At 38.4% G+C, this 25,206-nt stretch overlaps 1 long non-coding RNA gene across 2 annotated transcripts; it reads left to right on the top strand.

Annotated features, from left to right (window-relative positions):
• The first annotated feature begins 2,022 nt into the window (after window positions 1-2,022).
• LOC107075923 (uncharacterized) lies at window positions 2,023-10,165 on the top strand. 2 transcript variants are annotated; one of them, XR_001477390.2, is made up of 6 exons: window positions 2,023-2,375; window positions 4,416-4,736; window positions 6,206-6,332; window positions 7,458-7,525; window positions 8,966-9,150; window positions 9,933-10,165. It is a non-coding gene; the product is annotated as an uncharacterized lncRNA (long non-coding RNA). The 2 variants fall into 2 exon arrangements; XR_001477389.2 differs by having other exon boundaries at window positions 8,966-10,165.
• The last annotated feature ends 15,041 nt before the right edge of the window (window positions 10,166-25,206 follow it).

Here is a 25,206-nt window from a genome sequence, read left to right as displayed (position 1 = left end):
AATACTTAAAACAGAACGAATGTGACAGTCTCTGATATTTTGCTGTAGCAAGTTTTGCACAGAAAGTCTGAGCTTTTGTACAGTACGCAAACCATACAGGAAAGACAATATCTGAAGTATTGATCATACAAGAAATTCATGAAGAAGCTAAAGTGCGTAGATACAGTTGTACAGATTTCTCACAAATCTGAAAATCGAAAAGCAGAGAACTTTCTATTTCAGCTGTAGCATTAGAAGAAACTGGACAACAGGGCAGTTCAGGCTTTTGAAATTAAAATGTTTTTGATAGATAACCGTCACGAACATAAACCCCTCCTCTTAAAGATGCTCCAGCCCTTCCTAGTTCAGTACTCATTCCCTGCACCTGCCTCCGGTTCCTGCCCCCCGTCCTATAAAAGGCAGGCGCTAACTCAGTTACGGGCTCTGCATTGGTTCCTGTACCAGGCAAGTCCGGGACCTGGAGCGCCTGGTCCCATCAAGGTTTTAAGTTCCTGTTCCTGTGCCGGTTCCGACCCGGTTCTTGTTTTAATTCTGTTCATCTTGGATGGACCGCCCAGCTCTAGACTTTTGTCTGCTCTCGGATTCTCCATTGGACTCAGTTTTGGACAGTTTGCCTCAGCTACACCTTCCCCAAACACCAGCATACCATGGACACGCCCCCTGTTTTCATTCCTGACCCCTGCATTTTTTTTTTCTGTGTTTTCCTTACTCTTCACGGATTGTGTCGTCTGCATAGGGTCCGGAAAGAACGCCTTTGTGACAGATGACCTTTAATTTGATATCAATACTGAAAGAATGCTCCATCAAAGAATAAATAACATGAAACATGTTCGTTTTTTTCCATTCTGTGGTTTTGCAAATGAATAGAACCCACTCTTGCAATCGTGAAAAAAGAAGTTTTCAAAAGTGCCTCATAACAACCACCCACTCCTTTCCTGTGCTCTGTCTGAGGTGACCACGTTTGGTGATGACCACAAACTCATGTCTCCTCACTGTTAAACTGACACAAGTGTTTTTCATCTTTTTTAATTTTATAAAATCTTCCAGCTATCGAAATGAGGGCCCGTCTTCTGATTTTCTATGTAATCAATCAAGGTAAAAATTAATTTGTTTGTGTTTTTTACATATTCTACTTGACATGAAGTGTCACATTTTCTGCTCTCATTCTTTTATGTGTACATACAGTATTTAAATATTGAATGTTTCAGAGGAAATTGATACATTTTGTTCTAAGAGGAAATGGAGAAATTCTTATTTTACATACAGAAGAATACATAGAGTATTTTTATGCTGATAATGAAAACTAATTATACTAATGTTATTTGTTTCACAGGCGAAGATGTTGAAGACTGTATACATTTGCAGAAATGCTTTTATGAGTTGAAAAAATGTTAAAAGAAATGCTTGCATTTGTTAAAACATAATTTAGTATTAGTATTTAGATATTATAGGGGTTTAATGCTCAATAAAAAGGATTGAAATTTGAATGATGATAATACTGCATGGATTATTTAATATTTACCATGTTACATTTGTGCACAATTATGGACATTTAGATATGTACATTATGTTTGTAAACATATGGACAGTATGTTTGTACTCTTTAGGATATGGTATTACGTCACTGAAATCAACACAAAATAAATTAAATGGGGAATAACATTCTGTAAATATATATAGTAATGTGCAGTAATACATGTGCACTATTTCCATACAATGTTCTGTTAAGTTTGATGTATTTTCAGCTGCATACTGCGTGCTGATATACACATATACCTGCCACTCCAAAGTGTTAATGATGACTGATAAAGGAGATGTTTCATGTAGTCAAAACACTGTACACAGAAAAAAAAGCAATAAAGTGATTAGTACTTCAGGTGGGTAGTTGCATCAGTATGCGTAGGCTGCAAAGGAACATAAAGGAAAATAAATAGGTTTATTCTATGCTGAAAAGAGAAGAAAGAAAACACAACATTTCGGCCTTGGGGCATTCTTCAGGTGTCTTCTTCTTCTCTTTCAGCATGGAATAAACCTTTTACTTGTTCCAATAAAGTAATTAGTTTAATTTGCTTTGTGTATTTTCAGCTGTATTTACACAGGATTTCGACAGACCCCTCCACATGAATGCTACAGCTGGCAGCACAGTCAATTTGACATGTCTTAATCATGGTTCGACGTCCTGCGCTAGTGCTACCTGGCTCAAGGTGGAATCTGACAGCAGTCTTATTGTTTCATTACTCTATTCAGATCGGAATACTGTCACTAGTAACAACGAGAAAGGCTGCACGCTGACAATAAAGCACTTACAGCACAGCAACTCTGAGGTTTATTACTGTGCCAATGATTCCAGACCTCAACCAAACTCATTGTGAAAAGTAAGTGTGAATCCTCTTTTTGTAAATCTTCTTTTAAAAATGAATGTTCAGCCTCTCTTCCATTGACAAACTGCAGGTTGGGAAACAGACTGATTTCGACAAGTGTAAATTGCAAAGCTTCATTTTTGTAATCTTTTCAACTATTTTTGAAGAGAGCAAATTTATTAATACAGTGCATTCGTTTTGTGTTATATTTATGATGCCCATAAGTCATGCTCTTTTCACCGTTGTAGTTTTGTACAAATGCTACAGATTATAGCAATAGGAAAGCAACCTGCACTGAAACATTGTCTCTGAACTTGTCTACAGTTGAGTAGTTTGCTTACACCATACAGTACTTAACAGAAAATAGAGCACCAAAGAAACCAAATATATAATGTGTGTTGTGCATGAAAACTGAACACCCTATTGACCTTTTGAAAACAGAAAGAAAGAATATGCAAGAGTGCAATACTGGATCATTTCTAGCAACTCTTGTCCCTTGTAAAGTCTGTTATAAAGAATCAGATTAAAGCTTCTCTTTGCACTCAAACCAGTCATTATTTAATCTGGCTAACATTACAGTTCTGATTAAGGAGATTAACACATTCGCCATGTATAAACCTCAAGTGCATCATGTAAAATAAAATTAGCAGGTTAAATTGAGTTTTTCCCATATAAAGCAGATAAATGTTGGTATTTTCTGTATTGTTCCAATAAGCATATTAAGTAACACAGTATACTACAAGTGTATTACAGCATAGTACCGGGGTGCCCAACCAGTCGATTGCGGAGTGCTTGCCAGTCGATTGATCATAAGAATTTTTGGCAAAAAATAAATGGGATTTTTAACTATTTACTTTTTTCGATAGCCTGAAAATTTATTCAGATCTGTGGATGTAATGTCATACATTGTATCACCCTTTGTGTGTGTTTAACACCTGTCGAATGGGTTGTAAAAGTCTCTGAGTGCTACCTGACACTGAAAAAAAGGCTACAGGAGCTCCGTAAATTGTGTTTTGTGTGCTACCCAAGAATGTTCTCTTGGTTATTGACAAATTCGCCAACAGTTTGATAAGATAATTTGCCTTTTTGATAGTTGTAGTGTTTGAGTGAAAATGATGAAGCAAAGAGGCCAAAAACTTACCGTTACCACAGGGAATGGGAGCATGATTTATTTTTTTGTAATTTTGCATTCAAATCTGCAATGCTAGAATCTATGCAAAAAAGGAAAACATAGAACAACATTTCAAAACTGCACACAAAATATATGATGTGGACTTTCCCGCTAAAAGTGAGTTACGCAAAAGAAAAGTGGAAAAATTATGGAAAAAAATGTCAGCTAGCAGCAGTCGGTTTTCACGAGGCCTAATACAAGAGGGAAAGTGGCAATCATTGCATCGTTCTGTGTGAGCCACGTCCTGGCTCAACACAACAAGTCATTCAGGGATCAAGAAGTAATAAAAAAAGCATTTGCTGAGACTGCTGACTTGCTGTTTGGAGATTTCAAAAACAAACATTTTTGGCAAGGTTCAGACTGCTGTTGGCTTAAATCCAAGAGTTTCTCAAGTCATCTAATCATGGTGAGTATGCCCAATTAGAGGATGACCAATGGCTTCTGGATTTAGCATTCCTCACAGACTTGGCTGAACTGCTGAATGAGCTGAATATCGAGCTGCAGGGACAAAATAAAAATGTCACCGACATGATCAGCAGTGTCAACACGTTAAAAAAAATGAAAGTGTTCTCAAGAAAGCTTCTCAGTGCCAATGCTCACATTAAGGTAGGATATTCTTTTGTCTAAAATGGAGAACATTACTTGTTCACTGTAGCCTGAGTCACTTGCTTTTATTTGCTGTCATTTCAGTGATGGGTATCGTTATTGTACTGTATTGCACTGTAGTCTGTTCTTCCTATATAAGAGCTTCAAATTCACATTGGTAGATTGCGCTGGACTGGCAAATGAAAAAGTAGATCTTACATTAAAAAAAGTTGGGCACCCCTGGCATAGTACAAGTACATTAATGTACATTAATAAAGTAATGTCTTCTCTTCCTTCAGATGACACCACTTTAGACCCTTCAGTCTATGTTATCCCTCCCTCAAACCAGCTTGTTTTCTCAGATGGCTTGGCCACTCTTGTGTGCTTGGTGATTGGGAAGATTCCTGACTCAGACTCTGTTTATTGGGAAACCCCAGTTAATCTGAAGACCATTGGATCCAACAAGACTAAGACAGTCAAACACTCTATTGGCGAGGACTTGTACTTTATCATGAAAGAAGTGATGGTCCCAGAAGAGACCTGGAAAAGCGGAGAGTCTTTCAGTTGTACTGTGAAAATGGAAAGCAAGGAATTCTTCAGCAAAACTATACAATTTCCAGGTACAAGATTTGTTTTCAGTCTAGCCGATTGTCAGTGTGCTTTGCAACATTTAATCAACATGGTCTTGCGAAATAATTGTATCAATCTAATATTTTCTACATATTATTCTAATACATTCATAATCTATCCTGAAGATAAATTTTAGGTAATTATCTTAAATTAAATTTGGACTCTTTTTGGAAATACACTATTGCATAATATCGTGATTGTGAATATAACATTCATGTTATCTATATCATTTTTCTAATCACATCATCCAATTAAGGGTCATGGGGGAACCTGATCTGGAGCATATTCCTGCAAGCAACAAGCTCACATGCTCACACCAGGGCCAGTTTTCCCAGAAGCTAGTTATAATTATCCTTAATAATTAAATTCCACAAGACACAAAGGCCGTGTTTTTTCAAACCTTTAAGTACTTATTAAAATTAAAAAAATATAAATTACAATTGAAATTGTACAGTTTTCCATTTTCCATTAGTATAGAAGTACAGTATAAAAAGTGGGAAGACAGCACTACCACTTTTCAGTGTTGTTATAATCTGAAATTAAGGCTACAGGTAATAAAGGTATAGTGACATCCTTTAGAGCACAAGCAGTTTGGGAGACAGGCATACATCCAAAAGCTCCAACACAATGATCCGCAATCAACAGAAACCATCAGGATACAAAGTGCTATTATTGATACTCAAGGTTGCCTGCATGAATGTTGTATTAATAACTGGGTTGCAAGGGGGATCCAGAAACCACACCCGAATGACAACTGAACTGTGTTTTATGATCAAATGAAAAAAAAGTTTTTTGGACATTCTCTTGCATTGAGAACTGAATTTTTTTAATTGGTCCAAATCAATTACAGTAAGCTGTTGTCAGTCAAGGGAACTCAACAAAAATGACTATTAGCCATTTAAAAAATGCTCCCACAATTGTTAATGAAGCATCTTAACACAATTTAGCATACATTTAGCATATATTTCCAAACCCAGAGCTAAACATACATCTAGCTGTTATCTGAAATTCTAAACTGATACAATATTCAGTTTTCTATACTTTGCTACAGTGTTATGGAAAAGTGTAATCTTCAGATGTTGGTTTAGGCCAGAAATCCCCAAAACAACTCCTGAAAAAAAACCCTATCCAGAAAGTATTATATGAAACCATTTCAGGAATCACAGGATCCTAAAGATCTGGAGTCATATAACTGTTATCAGTTAAACAGGTGGTTTCATTAAAAATTAAGATATTTAGAGATTGTAGCAAAACTTTCTGGTTTCAAGAGCCAAAGTCTAGTTAATTTACCAAATTACACAACAACCTTGATTTGGACTCTCAAGGACCAAGGTCAGAGAACTCTGGATTAGATCAAATAAAGAGACTGATTTTTGTCATGTGATTAATGTGATGGAGATATGAGTCATGTTGCTCAACTTCACATTCCAATAAAGACTGTATTATACTGTATGTACAGTATATTGCAGTAGACGTATATGAAGAAAGAAGAAAAAAGAGAATTCTGTATGGACTTTTGACAACTGTTTCTCTGATTCTTCTGGTTGTGTTGGCTTTATTTTTCTACGGACAAAGGAATTGCAAAGGTAAATAACCTTTTCTATGAATATTTGTACTCGTTATCGCAGTAAAAAAATGCATATTTTTTAGAATTTGATTAATAGGGAATATAATATGGAATCAGGTATCTAATGAAATTAATAACGATATAATTATATTCATATGGCTTAAATTATTACTGGAGCACACTTTCTTTGTAAACATCTACATCAATTTGACTCATTCACTCGCAATTACTTTTTGTCTGTATTCAGTTATAGCTTAAGTTGTCAAGTGGTTGTTGGTGTAATGTCTGTGCCTTACATGCTGGAAGTTGGGGGATCAAACTTGGCTCCGACCATGAGTTTTCTTTTAACAAATAAACATTTCTTTGAAAAACTAAAATAGTAAATATTATCGACACTATATTGAATTTGTTGGTATTTCTAAATATCACAACATGTTCAAAGTTAAGTGATTTTTTAACAACTAATAATTTCAAACTGCTTGCATTTTAAAATTGTATTTTGTTTGGGGTGATTTGTCAAGAAAGCAATCTTGCTTTTATAAAATATACCAACTTTTTAATGTTTAACATGCTGTAATACACAGTCTAAAATTATAAAAAGTATTCTTAACTGGAAAAAGATTGTCCCCCAGCAGTGCCCAGGATTCGAAAACGGGTGTTTTCTAGCGACAGCTCAAATGCTGTACATGAGACGTTAAGCTTTATTAGTCCCACCTGGCAGTTTTACAAGATACTTCCAGATACTATTATCCTATTTAAAAAAAAAACATGTGGTATGATGCAGTATATTGCGCCAAGTACCACCATGTTTTAAAGCAGCTTACCTCACACATTTTGAATAGATGGATCTATAGGTGCCTAAATCTAATTAGAAAAAAATTAAACCTAAGCAACTGTTTCCAGTATAGAGTTATAATTCTAGTGAGCATCGATTTAATTTATATACTTTTTGTCATGCTCGTCACCTGGATGAGTGGCGGGGCGACCTAGTTTTTACACTGTACCCAGATGTCACTGCCAGTTACTGTGGTAATTCACTACCTCACTCACTGTTCATCCATGACAATTACATTTTTGACACTGTTGACACTATTGACACTGTCTTTTTTCACAATTACTGCTATTAAAATATATTTTTTGTTAGGAGATCAAAGACCTAAATGTGCTTCTAGTACACAGCAACATACAAGAGAAAACTCATGGGCAAATACGGTAAATCATTTCTTTTTTTTATAAATCTTGTTTTAAAAAAGTATTTTTATAATATTGTAGTTACAGTTTAGTCCATGTTATATAATAATATATATTTGTTATATTCAATGATAATGAAAACATAATTCAGAGTCTAGCTTTACCTGGCTAAGAGTCAGTTCATTAACTAGTCTATTGATATAATCTTTTCTGTAAAAAACACAGAGCCCGTACTATGGTACATTTACTTGGACCTTGGTGTAAGGTGTTATAGGTGTTATATTCATTTTGGATGTTATGATTTCGGGGTAAGGATTACTGTCACAGAGACGACTGAGGTTTGGCTTTCTCTGCTCTGCCACTGGCATGGTTCCTGTCCAGCTGGACCTTAAAGCAGTTTCATACCTCAGATGCTGGGAAGTCTCATCTACAACATGAGAGCCACAGAATCGCAGGACTTAGAAATTCAATTGGTATTAACATTTTTCTGAGTTAACTTTAAGTATGGAAAAGGGGTCCTAGACCAAAGTATTTATAATCTAAAAAATATATCATGTTTCAGTGATAATACTGCTATACTCTCATGATGGTGAAGCAATCTGGGACAGAAGACAATATTTAAGCACAGGTTGAGAGAGCAAATGCAAATGCTTGAAGTTTAGGCCAAAGGAACCCCAGAATCTAACGGCACTGAGGAGATGAGAAACATAACAGGGAGATACTCTTATTGAGAGTGAGATAATCCAACAATGACTTGAATAGGAACATTTTGTTGAGTAACAACCCCAAGACCAGCAGACCGATCGTCCAAAGCTTGCATGTGAGCTAGTACATTGCAAGACATTAACAGAATCCCCAATCTGTTTCGTTAACTCATGATTGATGAATTTCCCCAATGCCCCGGAGTCCACAAAATCATTCAAACAAAACTGGTGGGAATCCCAAAACAAAGCAATTGGCAATGTAAGGTGTTGAGTGAAGTGTGGAGAAGATTGAACCTCACTCGATAAGTACTCCTCCTTACTGACCATGACATTTCCCTGCAAGTCTGGACATCTGTTATGAAGGTTCCCTTCCCTCCACAGCAGAGACAGAAAGTTGACACTGCTGGGGGAAGCCTGGGTCTGCTGATTTTTATGGGTTCCTGTTCCAGGTGAATCTCCATGGAAGATGCTACTCTGGTCACAGGGAGTCATGAATACAGACATAGTCTCTGCAGATTAATCATCACATCTCTCACAATGTCTTTCCTGAAGACGTACTGTAGATCAAAGCAGATAGCCGGACTACTCAGGGACTCCAGATCACTAGGTAGATCTCTAGAGACAAATGTATCTTTAGGTTCATCCAAAAGACCAATTTGATACATTTATAATTTAAAGAAGATCAGAACCTATAACTTTCATTTTCGTTTTTAATTCTAACATTTAATTTCACATTTTTCATTCCGTTTTCTTTCAGTTTTTTTAAACTATTTTTAGGAAACTTCAAAAGTAACTGGTCTTTACTGCACCCTGTTTGATAAACACAGCCATTAAAAAAATGTGACAAAAAGGAATGAATGCCTGTGCTCTACAAAGCTTGGTAGCCTATGGAAGTGAAGTCAGAACAGAAGGACTAGATGAAAATGGCATTTCTACAGGAAGGTAATCATGCTGGTTGCTCTGTCTAACTGCTTTAAATTTCTAAACAGCAACTGAAAGATGGGAGTTTTGTTTTTAAATTTGAACAAGAATATCATGCTTTTCTAGAAGGGTTTGAGACTTCACATTCTAGACAATTCATTTACTGTATTTCATTTGTCTAATTAGTCAATGAAACTCCATTCATCAAGATGATTTGAACTTTATATATCATCTTAATTTAATTATCTATTGGGTTACAATGTCAAGCTGTCCATTTCTAAGTATAATTCAAGTGCCAATTGAAAAGAGTCTATAAACAGTGCAGAATTAAATATGGACTTTATTAAAATATACACATTCTGTACAGTGCTGGAAAATTATTGACTTTCAACCCAAAGGCACCACCTGCAGTGATTATAACTAAACCTCAGCCGTCTTTCTGATCACAAGGATCATATTTGTTATTATGAGTCACAATGTGCTTTAGGCAGTTTACCCGGCTAAGGATACTTCCTCTCGTAAATTCAACACTTATTTGTAGATACAGTAGAATTGGCTTATAATTCCAAATTCCAAGTTTTTAATTGAATTCCAACCAAGGCTGTGACCACACCTGCAAGTGGATTAGACCGAGTCTGCAGGCCGAATTTTTGACTCCTCAATTATATGGAATGTCTGCTTATAAGAGAGTAGATCATTCTTTTTATAGCGTATAAACAAGTACACAGTTACTGTATTAGATGTTTTCTCTAGAGTAAACTGTTTTCTAAATAGCTCAAATTTGCTATTTCAATTGCATTTAGGGCTAGCAGACCCTGTATCCCTCCAGGTTACCAGGATACCAACACAGTACACTGTATGTGTAATTTAAGGATCAGCTTGATTTAAGAAATGATGGGAAATCTGAAATTAACGCACCTGTTTTTTTTCCTAAGAGCAAAATGTCTGAATTGTAATTTATATCATGTCTAGTCACTTGTTATCTCACCTGTATATAGATGTAGTCTACTATGATGAATAAAATGTAGCAGCATTTGGTCAGAAAATATTGTTATATGTGTTTTTGTTGCTTTTTAAGATATAATCTATAACTTTTTAATTGTACTCTTTCTTATTTATCTTTGCCTTCCATCTGTCACGCCCTCTGCAGCCAGGGGGCACTCCTTCTCTGTCCTGTCCCAAGTTTCCGGTCTGCTGTCCTTCCTGTCCCTCTCTCCCTTGGGCTATATATTTCCGGGTCTTGCACTCTGTCCTCGCTCAGCATTGATGTTCGGTTGTCCTGAGACCCGCCTAGCACCAGGGCGCCCCACGTCCGCTCCCTGAGGGCATAGGTTTCTATACGGCATTCCTGAACTCTTTGCACTAATGAGCCCGGGCATTTTTCCCGTCTCGCCGCTACGCATATGGGTCTTTTTCCGCTCTCCTGCTCCCCACGGTTAGTCCCTTTGGACGTCCGTGACACCATCATATCGTTTTCACTTTTGAAAAGTTGTATATTAAGGCATCTAAATTGTAGATTACAGTATTTCATATTTGTGACAAAATATGTTAACTTAAAAGTCATAGTGTCTTAATATCATGTATATGAATGTATGTATACTATTTAATAGTACGCTGGGCAAACGTCCCGAGATCGAATTCTTCCGCGACGGGGGTACCTTTAAAGCGGAGACAACGGCACCGAAAATTTTTGGCGCACCCTCTCTTTAAAGCCCTGGCCAAATACGAAGACAGTACGTACAGTTATAATTCAAACGGAATTAAAAACTACACATCCCAGTTACCATGGTGGTGCTTGTGATCATTGCGTTTAACCAACGAAACAGGGCGAAAAATCAGTCACATGACTTTGGGGCAGAGTTTCGAAAGCTTAACCTATCAGCAACAAAGCGAAATTTACACGATAGGCTATCTCAAACTGTCAGTTACACGACTGTGTATGTCGCTTAAGCCACTCCTATTTGGCATTTTAGTTATGGAGGCGAGAAGACGCCCCCCCCCCCCCCTCTGGGTGTCTGATTTGCCGCCATGTTTAACCGTCCGTGTCCGAATCGCAGTAGCTACGCGTACGAAATAAAGTTCATCCCAGCTACAAAACATATATATTTTTGTGGTAAGAGGGCGCAAAACATCAGTATTTACTGCTATTAATTACTGTACGATTTATAGTTGAAATCTGAGCCTAGATATAAAGTTAGATATAAAGTTAAAATCTCGACAAAGCAATGTAGGAAATACAGAGAAAAGAAATCCTTTCTGACATCTAAAATCAGTTTCGATCAAGGTCTCTCAAACGAACAAGAAAAAGAGGATTTTCGGAGGGCAATTACGCTGTGTTTATATAGGATAAGTGATCTATGAGCAATCTAATTTCTTGTTCGTTTAAAACAGTGAAATGTCAGCTGCAAAAGATCGCACCAGAAACAGCACTCTCTCTGCCTGTCATAGACGTTCAGGAAAGGCTGAATGAAGTCATGTCAAGAACAATAATTCGGTGATCAATAATAACAGTTTTAGGACAAGAAACAAAAGATAATGAAAACTTCTTTAGGCTAAAACTCAAGTTCATTCTACAAATTAAGGCAAATGAAAATTCAGGATGTTAAAGTGCTAGAGGTGTAAAAAATACAAAAATGCACATGAGTAAAAAGTTTTAGAAATGGAGCAGGTGTTGCTTTGAAATAAGCAAACAGAAAAAAAGCCATGACTAAAGTGCAGAAGAGGGATGCAGGAACACTTGCTTAGATATACAAAAAAAAATCACAAAAAGGTGTATGTTACAAAAGAACATGCAAACATGTTCATCATGTACATCAATTTCCCTTCACGATCAATAAAGTCTTATCTATAAACATGAAACAGAGTGAGGAATCAGATATTGATATTGATTGCTAATAGTTTATGCTAACACCTAACTTTCTTAATTAGATGTATTTAAAACAGTGAACTAAGTGTAACATACCATTCAGAAATACAATCGAGAATAGTTTTGTGGTGTTTGTATGGATGAAACGTTTCTAAAATGTATAACGTAACAAAATTAAAGACGATTAAAATCTGTAATCTTTCCACTAGTAATGTCATTAGACAGAACAAGAAGTTTCTGCTTTGTCTAAGGATGGTATCAAAAAGTAGTCTAGGTGGTGAGAAAGCTGTGCTTAATGATAATTAAGTGACTTAAAAGTAAAAAGAGATGCTTCATATTGCTTGATTAATTTTAAAAACTAAGTTATAAATGCAGACGCGATCGCTGCCATAAGCACTCCAGGCAGTAGAACGTTCGTTCTGTACTGCTGCGCTCCGCGCCTCCTCCCTCTCTCGGTGCCGCGCCCCTCTCTGACGGACGCAGTGGGCGGTACGCTATTTTCAGAGCCTCTGATTGGGAAAAAAAGACCTGCTGATCAGTTTCACACACCAGGAAGAGAAAAGAATGGGATTTTTTCTCTTCGAAACGTGTGTTGTCTTTATGAAATTCGTGAATTTTAAACGTTTAATTAAGAAGTAAAAACCTTACAGCGTACACAAAGATTCTGAGCTGATCACGAGGAAGAAAAATCACCCATTTTTCGCGCATAAAAAGTGGTTTTTAACTCTCGAAACCTGTTTTTATATGTTTTAAAGTCGTGCAATGTCTAAGTTAAGCAGGAACACATCATTATATCTAATTATTTATTTATTTTTTTAAAAATTTAAAAATCGTTTGCCCAGCCTATTAATAGTAAAGCAACATTTTGTTTTATTTAAACTGTAGATTTCACAATACAATTATAACTTATAACTTAAACATCTAATGTTAGTAGATAAATATAATCATAACATCTACTATTGTGATGGTTTCATTTTATGGAATATTTTTCACCAATCAAAACACACCCCCATGTCAGCACCCATGTCCTACTAATTTTACTTTTTTATTTTCTTCATCAAATGAATGCCAAATTTCTCAAATTTGTTGAACAATATTCTGCCCAGATGAAGTTATAAAGACTGCCGATATAAGGTGACTGTTACGACCCCACGTGTCTAGGGGTGAAAGGGTGTAACTAGGATCATTTCTGGATGCAGGTGGGTTCTGGTGAGGTACTTAGGAAGCATGACAACGAGGGTTGGTGCAAAAGTGACTATTTTAAGGTGAATAAGTGACTGGTACATAAATGGGACACAATAACACACAGGGAAAAGGAACTAGAGCTGTGCCAAAGAAAATAAAATAACAAACAAAATGTAGCTGGCTAATAAAGTGAGGGGAAGGTGACCTAACTACAAAAGAAAACCCGAAACACTCGGTCTTCGGAGTCTACAATCACCCTAGCTAACCTCCACTGACTACCCAAAACCATATAAGACAAAAGGCACTCACCCGTCCTAAACTAGTGTTACTAATACAAAAATCAACTATGTGTGTAAAATGTAACCAACAACCCAAACTAACCCTTTACACCAAAGTTCACACAAATACACAAGTGAACTATGAATAGCAATAAGGGAAAATGAAAGTAGACATAAGTAACAGGGTACAAAAGAACACAGAGGTTGAACATATAACATATAACAAGTTTGAGCAAGGTAATGGCTAAATAAGGATAAACACACAAATGAAAGTACGAGGAGACGAACAACCCAACAAACCAACAAAGCCAAAGCTATACGAAAACACACACACGAAGCGAAACAAAGCCGAAGCAAAACCAAAAGCGAACCTGAACCTGAACCTGAACCGAGCGGGACCAAAGTCAAATGAAAGGCCCCTTCAATCTGAAAACCACCAGTATATTGAATAAACTGAGTTCTGATTGGCTGATGAACTGATTCATGATGATGTAATACGGAAACAATGGTGTAATGATGGACCAATGGCGGAGGGAGAACAATCAAAGTCGGAAAGTGTGGAACATAGTAACAAAAACACACATGGACCACACACTGGGATGTAACAGTGACTTAAGATTCAAGTGCTTTGTACTGACATTCCATTAATTTAGATTTATTTTACATTTTACTTCTTTTATTAATTCAAGTAGGTAGCAGTAGCATGCGTAGGCTGCAAAGGAACAAGGAACACACCCGAAGAAGTCTCCACAGCTGAAACATTGTGTTTCTTTTTTTCTCTTTTCAGCATGGAATATACCTTTACTTGTTCTTTTATTAAGGTCCTTTTAAATATTTTAGCATGATGTTATTAAAGACTAGAACACACCAGTAACCAGAGAACCAAACTTTACTGCCCTTAAACATTAAAATCAAAGACAAGCGCAAATGAACTTAGAACTGCAGTTGAATGTTTGAGAGTGTAAAGGAAATCTGATCCAAAAGTGTCTGTGCTCACAGTTTTAGACACCTGCTTGGGATGAAACAAGCAGTTCCAGCCCTTATCTCCCCTGAGGAATAAAAAGGGTCTTCCACCTCTGGCCTCAGCCACTCTAGACCCAGGGTATCTACATGCCCCAGAACTGAACCAATGGCCTACCCACAAGCAGCAATCTTAACCATTTCATCACTATGCCACCCACTACAACATTTCAATACTATGTATTTTAAAGAACTAGAAATTGTAAATATTTTTCAAGATCATATGGAATTAAAACTTAAATTAAAATACAGTAAATGTTCTATATTAATATTTTGCCCAGGTATTTACAAAGAAAAATGTTGACTATATGACATGCCCCAGGTAATAGAAGGAATTTCACAAATAATGCGCAATTGCGTTATAATGTGTAACGCTCCCTAAGCCCCCACAGCTGCCACTCTCCAACACCTCCGCCATTAACACCTGCAGCACCTATGAGCACCATCCCTCAGGCCAGACTGACCATCACGGCTGACCAGGTGAAGAGGGAGCTGAAGAGGCTGCACCACGGTAAGGCCACAGGACCAGATAACGTCTGTCCCAGAGTTCTGAGGGCTTGTGCTGATCAGCTAAGCAGAGTGCTCCAATACAGTATATGCTAACTCTTCTTAGTGCACTTCTCGCTGTACTGATTGTATTGTATGTATTGTATCATTCGTTACACTGTGCTGTGTTAAATGTGTTAAGCTGCTGTTGCTCTGCATTTTATCTCATAGGATCAATAAAGTATCTATCTTTCTATCTATCTAATAATTTTAACAAAGTTGACACTGAAGTTGTCACAGGGAGGGGTGGAGGTGGCCCCAAGTGAGTTCTTTTAGAAAAGATGGCTCAGCTGCAATATCACTTAGGTGCAAAAGGTGAGGTTTATTTGAACAGTGCTCCCCATAAACCAACAAAACAATTATATATAGTGCAACAAATAACAAAATAGAACAAAAATACGCAAAACAAAATACATAAATACTTCCTCTGAGAGTTATAAGCCAGGAGTCCCACCACACTAAGGTCCTATCAGCTACCTTTTTACCTTACATAGCGAAGGAGCCTCCAAAATAGGCACAGTATAGCCCTGCCCCCTTGGACCATTCTCACGTTAACATTAAACTTATCATCTTATTATCATATCATTAAACTTATTATTTCCTCCACATAGATAATTCATTATCTTTTAACAATAGACTTTACAGAATGTACAAATAAAACAAAGAATCATGAACAAAACATTTTACTAATTTTAACTGTATCTGTACAAAATTGTACTTCCTATACCGGAAGATGTGTGCATGTTGACACTACAAAGCCAAGCAAGAACAGGGTTCGGGTTTGGACCCATGAGGCCACCATACCTGGAAGTCAGGCTATCCAGGATGCACAGTGACCACAACACGGAAAATAGAAGACAGACAAACAGACAAAACACTCTCGCCCGCATTGGTCACTTCAGCGGCTGCACCTCCCCTTAGCTATGCACCCACAAGGCAGGCTGGGGGCAGCAGCTGAGGAGCTGGACTTGAGGTCAGCATGTTGACCGGAGATTGACCTGGCAGTGTAAATAGTGTAGAGCAGAGGTCCCCAACCTTCTACAGCTCGCGGCCCACATGACCATCCATAAAAACGTATGCGGCTCACCGTTTCGAAATGGGCTAGCGCTATACCTCAGCAGTAGCCTAATCGACACCTGTAATCAGAGAAAATACGCACATACAAGTTACAAACATGGCTTTACAAAGACCTTTATTTATTAGAGAAAGAGTCCAGTCAGGACCTCACAAATAATAAATAAATAAAAATAAAAAAAGTAAAAACTAAGGAACCAGTACTACCTTTCTTTGTTATGATATCCCAGGCACTTAACGCTAGCCTTGTCAACAACAAAAGTGAATGGACAGAATCAAAATGAACTGAAATTTTTTCCAGAAGTGCGGGGTAGTCTTCTGTTCCAATGAACTTATGAAGACGTTGAGAAACAAAAATATTGCACAATAATCAGAACAATTATAAAACAGAAGTAGATGTTAACTCCCGATCCTTTCATTATATTCAACACGTAGATTTTCCAAAGGATGCATGAATGCACAGTCACTCAATAGGCTACAGCTAGCCTGGCTGTAAACACGCACGTCTTCTTTCTGGCTAGCTTAGTGAGAGGGCTGGTGCTGTTTGACAGATACCAAGTGTTGGATGTCGGGCTGCAGAGAGGAAAGCTGCAAGCGGAGCTCTGGCTCAGCATTAAGCTTACTCTTGTTTTTGGTCTTCAGTGTCACCAGCGCAGAAAATCCAGTTTCACAAAGATATGTTGTTGGAAACGGCATCAAAAATTTCACTGCTTTGTCCGAAAGATACGGAGGATACTCCGAAGTAACATGAAGGCAAAAATTTGTTGAGAATTTCTGTGAAAAAATCCATTTTAAAGCACTGTCACAGGATAGGTCCACAAGGCTGTCTTGCTCCTTTGCTCTCAAACTTGCGATAGCCTCTTCACATAGGTTTACAGAAGGAAAGAACATTTACAGCTGAACCGAACATCTGGAGCCGGGAAGTGGTCCCGCAGTTGGGTCCTCAAACTTTGCAGGTGCTCTGTAATTAGCTTTGTGACAGAGGCTGGTAGCTGCGTTTGTTCTATTGTTATTTAATCTGACAAATTTTGAAGCAAATCGTACTTTGACTGGTCGATACGTTTGGCCCACATTTCCAATTTCTTTATTGTGGCTTCTCTTTTACTTTGGACATGAAAAATCGTCACTGCTTTACCTTGAAGAATTTGGTAACACTTCGGAACTCACAACACACAGCGGCAGCAGCTAGATCTCAGTTCCCACGCACCTAAAGCCCAGAGCCAGGTACTCACTGCTCTATTTTCTCTTTTTTAATTTGGGTTTGGATTTTGGGTTATCAGTATGAGACACTGATGTGGTTTCTTTGCTTGTAGATGGGCCTTACTCTGTCTCTTTCTTTGTAAGAGAACCAAACGCAAGGCACTTATCCATGATATGAAGGGGTAATTAGGCAGTTATACTACATTCTGCATTAGCTTTCTTGTCATGTCATATTTAATGGCGCTAAATGGCGGTCACATCCTCCTTACTGATAGGTGATGTGTGGTGAGCGTTCTGGCGCACTATGGCTGCCGTCGCATCATCCAGGTGGATGCTGCACATTGGTGGTGGTGGAGGGGATCCCCATTACCTGTAAGCGGTTTGAGTGGAGTGTCCAGAAAAGTGCTATGTAAGTGTAAGCAATTATTATTATTATTATTATTATTATTATTATTATTATTATTATTATTATTATTATTATTATTATTATTATTAATCCTTACCCTGTGTGTGTAACCCCTTCAGAGAGTTCCAATCTCTGTCTGTCAAAGCCCAACGGGAGGAGGTAAATAAACGTATCAGTATACTGTATATATAGGTCTTATTTTCACAATCCATCTAATTGTGTTTTGCAGAACATTGAATGATTTAGTATTTCACAACATGTTTTATGTGATGTATGTAAATGTCAAATAATATGTTTTTACTATAAATGGTGCACTTTTATACTTTTTTTTCAGACAATACTGTAACTTGAAGCCAGTGAAACTCTACTACCATCTCTCATTGAAGTATCATAAACCACACTCGAGTCATCACAGCAGCAGTCAGACATGTCAATCAACTGGTTGCCGTGACAACCCGATCAGGTTAAAATGACGTGTCCCACTTGTGTACTCTTGAACACCTGGCTCTTTAAGACCTGCTCATGCGATATTTTGGCACTCAGTATTAGTGATTCTTTGTTTACTTTGTTTCCTGACTGTGCTTCATTCTGCTTTGTTTCTTAGATTTTCCTCTGGATCACCCACTTTTCCCTGGTTTTGCAGTATACTCTGTTTATGGATTCGCTTTGGTGCCTTAATAATGAGTCTTCCTGGCTACAGCCCTTACTTGTTTTTTTACTTCTGCTTTGGACTATATTTTCTACTGTTTGCTCGTGTCAGCCAATCACTACTTAAACGCTTTGATCCCACTTTAGGTCTCAGACTGCTGCAGTTTGACAAGTGAGTGAAGCCTGTTACAGTAAGAATGAGCCATAACAAGGATTCAACAGGAAGAGAAGAAATCCACAGTGTTTTGGCAAGTCATAGGTCTGCTGTTTGTGTTTGAAGGAAAGTAAGTGTATCAGACATTCACTGTGTTTAATTCAATAGCTCTTCCTGTTACAGTTTCCCCTGTGGCTCCACCTCCACCAATTTTTCCTGTCAGAAGCACTCACATGTTCTCCTCAAGCTTTCTGTGAAGAATTTTCTCATTGTCATGAGTTTCTCATTCAGTGTAACACAATCCTTTCCTTACAACTTTCAACTTTCCCCATGGACCACGGTAAACTGGCCTACAAAACGTCTTTGCTCTCTGGAGAAGCTGTAGCCTCGGTTACAGAACTTTGGGAAGAAGATTACCCTATTTGAAGAGGTTTAAGTCTGTTTAAAGATACGTTCTGCTTAGTTTTCAATCTCCCTGGACGCAAGTGTTTGTGTACATAGATGAAGTGGACTTCATCATTTGGCTACAATCATGGAGAACCATTACTGGACAAAGAGCCACAGTTAATTTGCCAGGTCAACATTGGGGAAACATCAAAACGTGTGCTTCCACCTCTGAATTGTGTCATTGCCCAAATCCATAAGATTGGATGATATAGTGTAATACTGAATGCCTAGTGGCATTTTTCTAGGTGATGTATGGCAGACGTGTTCCCAGGAAGAGACAAATATAAAGTTTGACATACAGGTATCTATCGTTACCTGTATGTCATCATTCAGCCATCAATGAGCCAATGGTATGTGGGGCACCACGTCCGGAAATTATTTCCCTGCCTCCATATTCACCATTCCTGACTATTATATAATTGAAGAGTTATTTTCCCCATGGGAAGTGTACTGCAGTCAACCACACATCTAGATAGATAGAGGAGTTAATTTGCCGTACAGTATGTATTGTACACGTACACTGGGATTCTTATCCGTGCTGTTGTCTCAGGACAACAGTCAACACAACACAATGTGGGCAGGACATTAGAAGATCAGTAAAAAATAGTGACAGTACTGTATGTACAGTCAATAAATTCTGTATTTGTTAGCCAAATCAAAAGAGCAGTGCGCATTGAATTTTGAGGCATTGCATAGATAGTTGTTAATAATGAGCACTACTGTAGGATAGAAGCTCTTCTTAAGTCTAATGGTCTGTGTTTTAATGGTGTGGTACCGCTTGCCAGAGTGCAGGGGGAGAACAGTTTGTGGTCAGGATAGTTGGAATCCTGAATAATGGATCATGCTTTACTGTGACAGTGGATGGTGTGAATCTCATCGATTGATAGTAAAGTAAGTGAGATCCAATAACCCTCTGTGTCATTGCCAGAACCCTTTGAGTGTCATGGTTATGTACAGTATGGTGGGACTGCCATACTATACAGTGATGCCACTAGTGAGGACAATTTCTATGGTGCTGTGGTAGAAGTTAATGAATAGTTGCTTCATTATAGTGGCAGCTGTTATTTGTGCTGTTCTCTCAGGGCCTACACAATACAACAGACAACACTTTCACACAATGTGCACAGAACATTACAAAACAGTCTTTCATTGTTATACTCTAGCTCAAACTGTCTGTAAGATAACTTCTAACCTATAAATACCTATGGAGATGACAGTCAAGTAGGCAAATTTCTCAACCAAATCAAAATTATCGAATGTTGCAATGCAGTCTTTGTCAATTAGCTGACAGCAAAACCTTAAGCCCCTCAATGACCGTTCCTTGAAAAAAATATTTATTTTATTGAGTTTACAATCAGGGTCCCATGCTATTTCTCTCAATAGTATCGCACCATTCTTTAGATTGTTTAAATGTAATTTAATTAAAACTTATTCTCCATATTCATTTTTTAGGACTAGCCAGACTGAATGCAATTTACCTGCTCTATATATCATTAGATGGTTCTACACTGGATATAGCTTTACTATGTATCTGAACAGAGGGGCCTCTTCAGTCAATCAATCAATCAATCACAGTTTTTTAATCAAATGCACAACAATACAGCGTATAGGAGTAGTTGCTGGCCATGAAATGTCATTTCTACAAGCTTACTGGGGGGGGGGGGGGATAAAAATCACAAAATTAAAGTTACAAAATAAGGTTACATAATAATAGATAATAGTGTAATAGAAATTGAGCAACCAAAGCAGCCGACCCCAGGACAGTCTGGGACTAAGGCTGTGAAAAAGAAGAAGAAGAGTGTAATAGAAATTGAATAAAATAAACTCAGACAAAACTCAATTTAAATAGAGCTGCTGAGTATTCAGGGTGTATGCAATATATTACGTCCAAGTTGTGCAGTATGCTGAATACAATGAAAACTATATGTCCATGTAGCCATTACGGGTGATTTGCTGAAGGAACTGCAGGTTGGCTATTTAACAGTCTTATTACCAATCTTATATCCTGGATGTTTGGAAGCTCACAGCCGGTAATGAGCTGCGCTGACTTCACCACCCTCTGTAGTACTTTGTGATCCCGGGTAGAGCAGCTCCCATACCAGGCAGTGATGCAACCAGTCAGGATACTCTCAATAGTGCACCTTTAGAAGCTGATCTGGGTATGTGACTGCATGCCGAACTTCCTTAGCCTGCGGAGAAAGAATAGGCACTGCTGTGCTGTTTTGACCAAAATGTTGGTGTGGTGGGTCCATGATGTTATCTCCCAGGAACTTCAAACTGCTGACCCTCTCCACTACAGTCCCATTGATATAAATAGGCATGTGATCTTCTTCCTGGTGTTTCCTATAATCCACAATCATCTCCTTAGTCTTACTGATGCTCAGAGAGAGGTTGTTTTTCTGGCACCATACAGCCAGGGTTTCAACCTCCTCCCTGTATGCAGACTCCTCACCATCTGTGATCAGGCTGATGACTGTTGTATTGCCCGCAAACTTAATGATTGAGTTTGAGTTATGCCTGGCTACACAATCATGGGTAAATAAGGAGTAGAAGACAAGGCTAAGTACACAGCCTTGGGGGGCTCCAGTGTTTAGAGTCAGGGTAGAGATATGTTGGTGCCCACCCTCACCACCTGCGGACATTCTGTCAAGAAGTTCAAGATCCAATTACAAAGGGAGGTGTTCAGTCCCAGGTCCTGGAGCCTGATGACAAGCTTTGAGGGCACTATAGAATTGAATGCTGAGCTGTAATCAACAAACAGCTCAAATAAACCTATTACTTGTTTCTTCTCACATATGTTCCTTTCTTATCCAGGTGTGAGAGGGCAGTATGGAGGGCAGTGGCAATAGCATCCTCTGTTGACCTGTTCTGGCAATATGCAAATTGCAATGGGTCTAGGGTGTCACGCAATAAGGAGGTGATGTATGCTTTGACCAACTGCTCAGAGCACTTCATGATAACTGATGTGACTCCAACAAGGCGGTAGTCATTCAGGCAGCTGACTCTGGGTTTCTTAGGTACAGAGACAATGATGGTTTTCTTAAATCAGGAAGGAACTAAGACTGAGCTAGAGAAAGATTTAATATGTCTGAAAAGACATCTGCCAGCTGGTCTGCACATGCCTTCAGAACACAGCCAGGGATAGCATCAGGGCCAGGAGCCTTGTGTGGATTGGTCTTTTTAAAAAACTTTACACACATCCGCTCTGGATATGATCAGTGGGTTTCCGTCTTGAGTTCTTGAATCCTCCTGGCTGGATCTACGTTACTGACCTCAAACTGAGCATATGAAGAATTTACTCATCAGGAAGAGAGGCAGACTGTTGTATGATATAGCAGGGTTGCGTTTTGTAGTCTGTAATGGTGCGTATACCACTCCACATGTTCCGTGTGTTGAAGCCATGATGATATGTCTCTAATTTAACTCTAAAGTTGTATTTAACTATTTTGATGGCTTTCCTGACATCGTATCTGGATTTTTTGTATCTATCCATATCGCCAGAATTTTAAGCAACTGTCCTAGCTTTAAGTTTGGCGTGTATCTCACCATTTACCCATGGTTTTTGATTTGGGTATGTGTAAACAGTAATCCTGGGAACCACGTCTTCAATGCATTTGTTGATGTAACCAGTAGCATAGTCCGTATACAGATTGATATTATTTCTGGCAGCTTTGCGGAAGACCTGCCATACATGCCAGTTTTTATACCAGGCTCCCCTTAAGACTGGGATATGTTTTAAGGGGGCGGTGCAGTGGCTCTGTGGCTAAGGATCTGTGCCTGTGGCTGGAAGGTTGCTGGTTCAAATCCCCTGTCTGACAGAGGGATCCTACTCTGTTAGGTCCCTGAGCAAGGCCCTTCAACCCAACTGCTCAAGGGGCACTGTATGAAATGGCTGACCCTGTGCTCTGACCTGAAGCTCCCTGTCTGTGTTTTTCATGGGGAGCAAGTTGGGTAAAAAGACAAATTCCTAAAACAAGAAATTATATATGGCCAATAAAGTGATCTTATCTTATATGTTTTTCACTTGGTTCCCTGGCATGGAAACTGGCTTAGCTCAACATTAGAGTTAACAAACAGAACGGAGTTTTTTAGTGGACGATTCTTAAAGGGAAATTATGGGTCATATACTTTATGTTTATAAGGGTTTGTGTTTGTTCTAAGAGTTTGATGACTGATAATATTTAGAGTTCAGTATTGCTAGTGGTTATTGTGCTAAGCTGGCAGATGGATATGCATGTTACAGAGCCATGGTCCACAGGATGACAACCTTATACTGCGCTGCTTGAAGGTGCTGAGAATTGCCCCTTCCTGAAGGTATGGGTGTGGGAAGTACCTGATGTTGAAGGTGGGAAGACTGGTTTGTATTGGAAAACCACATTGGAAATCATCCTGTCCAGATCTGGAGATCTGGAGAGGATGCTGCATGACTGGAATTTCAATCCTGTTGTAGGTAGTGAAGGTGGAAGCCCTCAGGTCAGATCCTGCTTCAGATGGTTATAATAAGGAAAGGGAAGTTGCTTATTGACTAATCTTTTCCAACTGCTTTACCATCAGAACCACTGGCATGGTATCAAGAGATCAATAAGGCATGTCATGGTAGCTGAGTCTGATCACCTAAAGATGGCCTTTACTACAAATGGGCCTGTTTGAATGTAACAGAAAGCCTCAGCAACCTTCCAAAGACTAATGATAAGCTGCTTCGGGGAAGAGAATTTCTATAGCCTGCTGCTGTGAATGGATGACATCATCGCATCCCCAGATGTGCATCGATGTCAGTTGAGGGACATCTGGCACATCTGGGGATGGTTTTCTGCCATCAGCAAGAACATGGATTGAACCTTAATCACAAGAAGTGCAGCTTCCTGAAGACCCAACCTTGGCCATCTACAGTAGTATCAGAATAGGGGATTTTGACAGACCCTGAAAAGATACAACAATTACAAGCGTGACCGACTCCCATCAGCAAATAGGCGGCTGACATGAGGACCTTCCAAGAGGAGGAAGAAGAAACCAGGCTCCAAAAATTTACTTCCCTTCAAGTGGATAGAACAATATGAATGAGCCTTCAAGAAAACAGAAGGAGGAGATTAGAACAACCAAGGTACTGGGATATGTGGACTACAGTAAGCCCTTCATCCTCCACACTGATGCCTTATTTAGCCCAGGAATAAGGAAAAAGGGAAAGAGTGATTTCCATTGCTGTTTATTTCCAGTGGAGAAAAGGTACCCTGCCCATAAGCTTGTATTCCTTGTTTTGAAATGGGAAATGGAGACGTTCCCAGAGTATCTGTATGGCCATGTGTTCAGAGTCTTGTCAGTCTTGTCGCTCCATGATGAAAAGTTTGACCAGCAGAAGTTATGTCAGCTGGTTGCCAAGTGGTTGTGTTTCAGTCAGGGAGAGAAGAGTACTGAAGTGATTCCAGAAAAGTCTCTGCAGGAGCTGTGAAAACTCCAGTTGGAAAACCCGTCCTATTGAGAGTGATGCAGCACTGAGGGGGTAATCGGGCACCCAACAGTGTAGTCAGGAGTAGAGAGAACAATCAGGTGAGGCTCCTCTTTAAGTAATAGAATCAGCTATGCATCAAGGGAGATGTCCTGTTACAGCAGTCCCAACATGTAGAGGGAAAGGAGGTATTAAAGGATGGTCTTGCCCACTATTATGTAGGAGGAGATCTTGGGAGAGCTACACAACTTGAGACACCCAGGCATGGAGCAGACGAATGACAGAATCAATAATTCTGTTTATGATTAATGCTTTGATTTTATATGAAAGGTTATGAAGAATTTATAACTGGAATTTGCAGCCTTTAATCTAAAGTGGGATGGGGAAAACAGCATTGAAGGTATTAATTTAAGGCCTTTAGTTTCAAGTTAATGTCAATCAGAAATCTGAGTTTGACAGAAAAGAAATTCTATTAAGTGAAATGACATCCAGATGTCACTAATTTAATGAATTAGTAATAAACCACACTATAAAATATAAAACTACACAAAACTATCATATAATTATAAAATAAAAAGCCTTACTTGTTCAAATTAATAACATAAATCTTCTGTTACATTAATGTTTTAATATTTTTTGTCAGTTCTTAACTTCTGTTAATTAAATAATTTTCTGATTTTTTATTTCAATTTCAAAAAAGGAGAAGAAAATCTGTTTCTCACACAAAATGTTGGAGAAATCACCTTATAACTGAACCTTATCATACTGTATAAACAACTTGTTCTTATTTTTCCATTTTGTAGGAAATAC

The sequence above is a fragment of the Lepisosteus oculatus genome, chromosome 27, assembly GCF_040954835.1.
Source record: "Lepisosteus oculatus isolate fLepOcu1 chromosome 27, fLepOcu1.hap2, whole genome shotgun sequence".
In the NCBI taxonomy this organism is placed as follows: domain Eukaryota; kingdom Metazoa; phylum Chordata; class Actinopteri; order Semionotiformes; family Lepisosteidae; genus Lepisosteus; species Lepisosteus oculatus.
The sequence above is the reverse complement of the archived record's forward strand: the minus strand, read 5'-3'. Positions and strand labels throughout refer to the sequence as shown.